Source organism: Protopterus annectens, chromosome 4.part0 (genome assembly GCF_019279795.1).
Source record: "Protopterus annectens isolate FY-2018-M chromosome 4.part0, PAN1.0, whole genome shotgun sequence".
Classification (NCBI taxonomy): Eukaryota; Metazoa; Chordata; order Ceratodontiformes; family Protopteridae; genus Protopterus; species Protopterus annectens.
Genome location: NC_056733.1, coordinates 1,392,101,642 through 1,392,108,697, shown reverse-complemented (window position 1 = coordinate 1,392,108,697; position 7,056 = coordinate 1,392,101,642).

The window sequence follows — 7,056 nt, the reverse complement described above, 5'->3', positions numbered from 1 at the left end:
ATTTGGTTATAAATTGGACTTACCCATCCCATGGTCAATAATTATATATTACCCCTAATAAGAATAAAAGGGATCATTCCACAGATAATTTGAGGGGACCTAAGCATGGGATAAAGCATTTAGGAACTGCCTCTATCCATTAATAGTACTGGGGGCAGTCCTGGGGTAAATTTTTTGTTTCCCATCTATAGATCTAAGTTGTGCTTGAAAATGGACAGGGAAGAACTTTGTTTTATGTGGATGGAGAGTATGTTCCACAGTAGCCATATCCTCTGCAAAATATACCTGTACTCCAAACCTTTCTGTTGATGTTGCAGAAGAGGTTTGGATGCCAAGACTGAGTATTTCTGATGCCATATGACTTGCTGATGTGCAATAAATCTATCAGTAATAAGTCGGAAAATGCCTTGTATGCCAGACACAGGTTAACTCTTAGTAGTCTGTAGGATAGTGAGTACAGTGATATGGCTTTGAGTCAGTCCACATAGGATATGTCGTTTAGGCCTTGTATCCTTTTAGTAAAGTATCTCTCTGTCTTCTACTTGTTGCATGTGTCTGTACAGACACATGCCAAAAGGGGCATTATATTCAATGACTGGCCTAATGAGGGCTGAGTAAAGGGGAACAATGACATTCCTAGATCTAAACACAATTTCTTTGTTTATATTATGTGAAATACAGAAGGACTTTCTTACAACAATAGGCACATATTGGTCAAAAGTTAGGTCACTCTACACATAAGATACCGAATCATGAACAACTTGGTCAACTCTTAGGAATGTATTGTCAATGTGGTAGTTCCCTGGGGAAGATGACTTCTTGAAGGATACAATAATCCTTTTTTTGGCATTTAGTTTCAGACCATGATTTTGACACCAGCTATTTATTCGAAAGAAACCTTCCTGCAGGATAGCTAAGTCATTTGGCGATTCAATGACTGCCCCTAGTTTACAGTCATCTGCAAACTTAGTCAGCCAGAGCCCCTTGGTATTGGCTTGTACTTCAGAAAATTAAATGCTAAACAGGTGAGATAACAGCACAGATCCCTAGGGGACTCCACTTATGATTGGTCTTTTTGTGGAGATAACTTCCTCTGTTTTGATTATCTGCATCCTATTTGAGAGCCATTTGGCAATCCAGAGGGTGACAGAAGGGGTTTATTCCCAGTTTATTTAGCTTTTCTACTATGCCTGAGTGGGGAATTGGGTCAAAAGCTTTGGCCTTGTTTGAGGTATGTGGTATCTGTAATTTTGCCTTCCTTAATCCTTTGCTTTGTTGACTTTTTCAAAAAAATCTACCAGGCTGAGAAAGCATAACTTGCCCTTTACGAATCCAAACTGAAATGGGTCCAGTGTTTGAAGGTTCCCTATGTCCCGACTGATTAATTCCATGATAAGTCTTTCCACAGCTTTGCATATGAGGCTGGTCAGACTTATGGGTCTGTAATTGTCTGGGTCTGTGGAAGGTCATCCTCTATGCAGGGGAATGACTGTAGCTGTTCTGTATTCAAGTGGTACAAAACCTATATAGAGACTGAGATTAAAAAGTATTGTTAGGGATGTGGCTAAATTATGCTTCATGCTATTAAAGATGCATCCCTGGATGTCAGGACCCACTGATGCAATATGTTCAGCTTTTGATAGCACTTGGTCTTGTGTGATAGCTGTGGGAGAGAGGGCTAAAGTAAGAGCTAAATGTATCAGCCAATAGGTTTACTATATCGTCAACCTCAGTGTAGGTATTATCCTTCACAGGTATGCTTTTGAGATTTCAAACATAAGTAAAAAAATATGTTATGACTCTCTTTGGCTTGGGTAGCTATCCTAGCCCGAAACTTGGCTCTGGTGGACTTTATTAAGCTCCTGAGTTGTCTATTTAAGTCATAAGGGAAGAAAATCCATCTGTAATAAATCGCTCTTCTTACTTTTGGTCAAAATTATTTTCCTTTTATTATAAAGCTTGCTGATATCATGGTTCCAACATGTGGGTTTATTTCTGGGGATTGCCCTGCACTTGTTCTTATGGGGATACAGCTGCATCTATGCAGCTATTTTCATACTGATATAGTGTGGTGTTGTAGATTTCTGTCTATTAAGTGGAGTTAAAAGGGGTTTGGTGGGATTTTCAACTGGTAATATGTATGTTTGGATGACATAGACTTAGCCTTGGTGGAAGACATAGTGACAACCAGTCTAGATGTTTATTGCTCTGAGTCTTTCTTCATGATCCAGTCAGATGAGTCTGCAGTGACAATACAATTGCACTGCACCATACAGTATTATGCACTGCCACTCTCACAGCTCAGTAACAGCTGACACAGAATACATACCTGCATGTTTATAAATAGGAATGTACATTCTAGTGCAAGTGAAAAAACTTGTTAATATTCTGTAAAAGGTAGTCTCAAAAGTTCATTTGGTGTTTACCCTTCAAAGATAGCACTTTACTCTGCATAGTTTGGGCATCCCTTGGTAGGTGCAAAACATTTCCATGTATAGAGGCCATGTACACATGTTCATCTCAGGACACTGTCTCTTTCATCATCTCCTTTTTTCTAATTTCTCCAAATCTTTTGGGTTTCTAATACCATAACAGGAATGGACTCCATTCCTAAGTCAAAGTATGATTAAATTCATGAAATTAGTATTATTTCAGTCTTTGATGTCAGCCAGAAGTGCTATTCACAGCACCCGCAATGTGCCCAGTAATGACTCCTTCTGCAATTGGTATGGAGTTACATGTATAGGGAACATATCTAAAAACGATTGTAGATTCTTTTTTATAAGAGTCATTGGTGCTACTACTGTTGGAGCTATCTTGGTATCTTTCTTCCGCATTGCTCTTGTTTCTGCCTGCAAATCCTGATATTTTATGACTTTGTGTCTCTTTGCATGCAAGACACTGTATTCAGTGGGTGTAGTTATTTCAATGATCAGTGCTACTTCTGTCTTATTTTTGCGGACCACTATATCTAGTTTTCTCGCATCTATATTTTGAACTGTTGGTAATGGGTGATCCCATGTGTTGTAGACGTCATCATTTTCTATGATGCCTTGTGGCTAATGTTTCCAGTGTTTTTCAGCTACTTCAGTATTAAGTTTGCACAATCTCCAGTCATCTCCCTGTTTAATGTAACCTAGTTCCCTGCAGATGATGTCATTTTTCATGATTCATAAACCTATAAGAGTCCCTTAATGCATAACCCATAAACTGTGCTCACAGACAAATGTAGGCTATACACCACACAGCAGGCAATGCAGCATATATGGTAATATGAACAATATCATTCTACTGTGGAATGTTCACCCCATACATAAGTATTTATATGGAGAGAACTCAATCCAAAGTGTAAGAAATATTAAACAATGTATCACCAGCATATTACAATTATACACTCCTTCAACACTCACTGTATGTATAAGGCATATTAAGCTGCATGCTTAACATGCACAGGCAGTAATTATATACATGGCATGGGTTTGCTGTATCAGTCAATGTGAAACAATGCCAGTTGTACACTGTTCTGGCACACCTTCTAATGTGGGGATTATGAGTACTCTACAATGCACTCCTATGTTGATGGTTATGCTTCTAGTGTTGGTCTGGTATGTGACCCATACCTCTCAACTGCAGAGATTATTGCAGAATGTCCAGATTTTTGACTCATACTTTTGGTCTGTTCCTCATAAAATTTGTGGTTTTCTGGCAAATAAGTCCTCAAATAATGGCAGGCATTTGAGTTTCAGACTTCATGTCCTTCAGAAAATGCATGCTGACATAAAACCGTTTTTTTTAGCAACTTTCTAAGTTTGTAACAGCAATATTTAAAATATGTCCCTATTTTTTGGTATTTGTCCACCTCCCCCGTTATTTTTGGCTTTGTCCTGATTTCTTGCACTAAGAGGTTGAGAGTGAGTCCTGCACAACAGACATCCATTCAACCACCTACATGCATGGCTGCCTCATACAGACTTTACTAGATATTTCATGCTGCTATGGTCAAGCTGGATGTGCTTGCAGGCATGTTTTTGCACCTGTCCAGGTATCATACGCTGGAAACAGGCATATTGCTCAGCATTGTATGCACATTTGCAAATACTCTGCATGCTTCCACTCTGTTTACATACCAATATATGCTTTAATGGAAGCTTATAGTAAGTGTTTCTTGTCATATGTTATACAAGGTCTGTGTTAGACTGTGTAAGAACACCGATAAGCCATAATGCTGATGTTCATAACATTGAGCCCAGAATATCAAAACAACACAAAATCGAAGTGCTGCAACACTGAAGTTCAAAAGCTCATGTACACACATTTTTGCAGGGAAAGCAAGTATCTGTGCAGCCTCCATGAGGGGGGCTGTGCTTCCTACAACCCCTGCTAACTATGTATACCATCTCCAAGATCACACTAAATCTGGGAATAGGCAAAACCCCAAACCCAGCTGTATCACAATCTCGCACAATCACCCACTTGCACTGTGTTATCTTTTGAACTTTGGTGTAATGGCACTTTGATATTGTGATGTTTCGATCTTCTGGGCTTGATATTATGACTGCCAGCATTCTGGCTTGTTGATGTTCTAACATAGGCCAGCTATACAGTAGGAATTTCACTGCTGTTAAATGCTATTTTGTCATGATACATAAAACTTCAGAGCATGTCAACATATCTTCTTTCATATCTTTTTGGCTCTGCAGGAGCTATGGAAGTTTACTTTCCAGTTTTCAATTATTGCATCCTGAGCCTTTTGATAAAATCAGTTTGTAAGCTCACAGTACAAACGTGTTTATATCCCCATAACAATAATTATCACTATAGAAAAACAGACATTAGAAATGTTCAGCATAAATCATCTTCACAATGGTATTATTTATTAAATCAGCATATTAAATAACACATTATAAGGCACAATAAAGTTCATGTTAATTTTTGTAAAGTTCTGCAAACAACTTATAGTCTGTCAGTAAACATTCAAGTTATACACATGTAGCAGCATTGTACTACTTGTGAGCTCTCATAAGAAGATAGACTCTTCTGTCCATGCTGATTGGCTGTTGAGTTATTTACATAAACATGTCAGTTATTGCATTTGCATAATTATGTATCTGAATATTAATGTCTTGCACACAAACATGTATTATTGGCAGTTGTTTTGCTCATCATTTAAGCTTTACAGTTATCTCATTCAGTAGTGTGTATGTAACTTAGCTTTATAGCTATTAATGAAGTGTGAACACACAAATGCATACACCTAGAGAAATCACACAGCTGATTCTATGTAAACATCTGGAGGCGTCAGTTGAGTTTAACAACATGCAGAACTTTTTGAAGTATTAGTACACAGCTGACAATGCTTTGCTGCTCGTGGCTGCATGATGTGCTTATTTATGTGTATGCTTTAACTCACTGCTATATTACTGCAAGGATCCACTGTTTCGATCATTGGTACACTTATTATTTATACAGTATGGCAGGCATCTAGTGCTTAAACAGCAGTTGTTTTGACAGAGTGAAATTATTGGGCAATACCATTGTCATGAATATTTTTTTTGCCCCTAGCATGGTTTGTGTACCATATGCCAGTACCCATACTCAGGGATACACATTTTTTGTGGGGTATTTTTTACATAAAATGCCAGAACATCCTGCTTTAGACTGTTAAAGTATTCAGAAAACATGAAACATTCATGGAATTTGGCATTTTAGACTAGATCATTAATTCACTATGGCTTATATTTCTTCTCATAATTTATAGTACTGTCACTTTGCTTCAGTGAATGTTCTGTACTCAGAATCTGTTTAAATATTGCTTCTGTTTAGATATGCTAAACATTATAACAGAAACATAGTAAAGTCCAGAAAGTATACTTAAAATCGCAGACACAATTCCTAGTGTTAAACTCATGAAAGTGGAATTTCATTTTTTAAGAAACGTAAATCAATGTCCCTACCTATTAGATAAATGGCTTGGCAGACATAAGTTACATAATATGTGTGCAGAGTCTTTTATACTGAAAATTGTTCCTCACATGTGCTTTGAATTTAGGTACATCTAATGTATGTGTCAAATCTGAATTAAGCTTATGTATGAAAATATTTCTGGTACAGAATAGCATTCTGTCTGTTGTATATTCACAATGTAAGATTTTCTTTTGGAAGGGTCAATAGAAAGTTTACCCATGTCATGTGTTCTTTTTTTCTAGTCATAAATTTCATCATCTGCACTGCTATTCCTGTGGAGGCCAGTCCAGGTGTTATGTTTGCATTCCATAACACTTGACTGTTCCATAAGGAACTCGTGTTATGTTGTTTCTCTTTTATAGTAGCTCCACCACTGTGTACTACTATCCTGTCACATGTTTACACAACAACTTGCCTTCACATGCTGTTCTTTACCCTCTGCTATTGTTTTTCTTGGCTACACTGCATTACTAATCTCCCTGTTCCTTACTCGGCTCTTTCTCTTTTTTGCCATCAGTGTATGATGATATGTTGTGTTCAGAGCACTGGTTGTTTCACTGTTATATCTTATTCTACAGCTTTTATTTTGATTTCAATATACACATTCTTTTGTATTTCAAGCTGTGTTTAGAGTACTTATATTTTCACTGTTATTTCAAGTCCCCATGTTATTTAATTATTTAGTTTTGACTTCATCATGTACATGCTTTTACTCTACAATTGCCTACAGATTAGAGCAATCTTTAGAATGAATGATATTTTATGTTTAGGACAATTTGTTAACTTGTATCAAAAGAATCAGCCAAAGGATTAAAAGAAAAAAACATAAATATACAGTTCCATCTGACTTGTGAGAAGAGTATTACTATTAAAAACGACTCATAGACGGGGATATAAAGTAGTTAGTAATGAAGCAAATTTCCCTCTCTGACCTCAGCGCCATCAAAAATGAGAACAAAGCAGCATCTTCACTGGCACTGTTATGGTATCTCCTGGCATCATCTGGGACCCAGACATTGCTGTAGTGGATAAATGCACCACTTCAGTAGTTTTTTACTAAGTTACGGCCACGGTTATTGCATTCACTTTTAC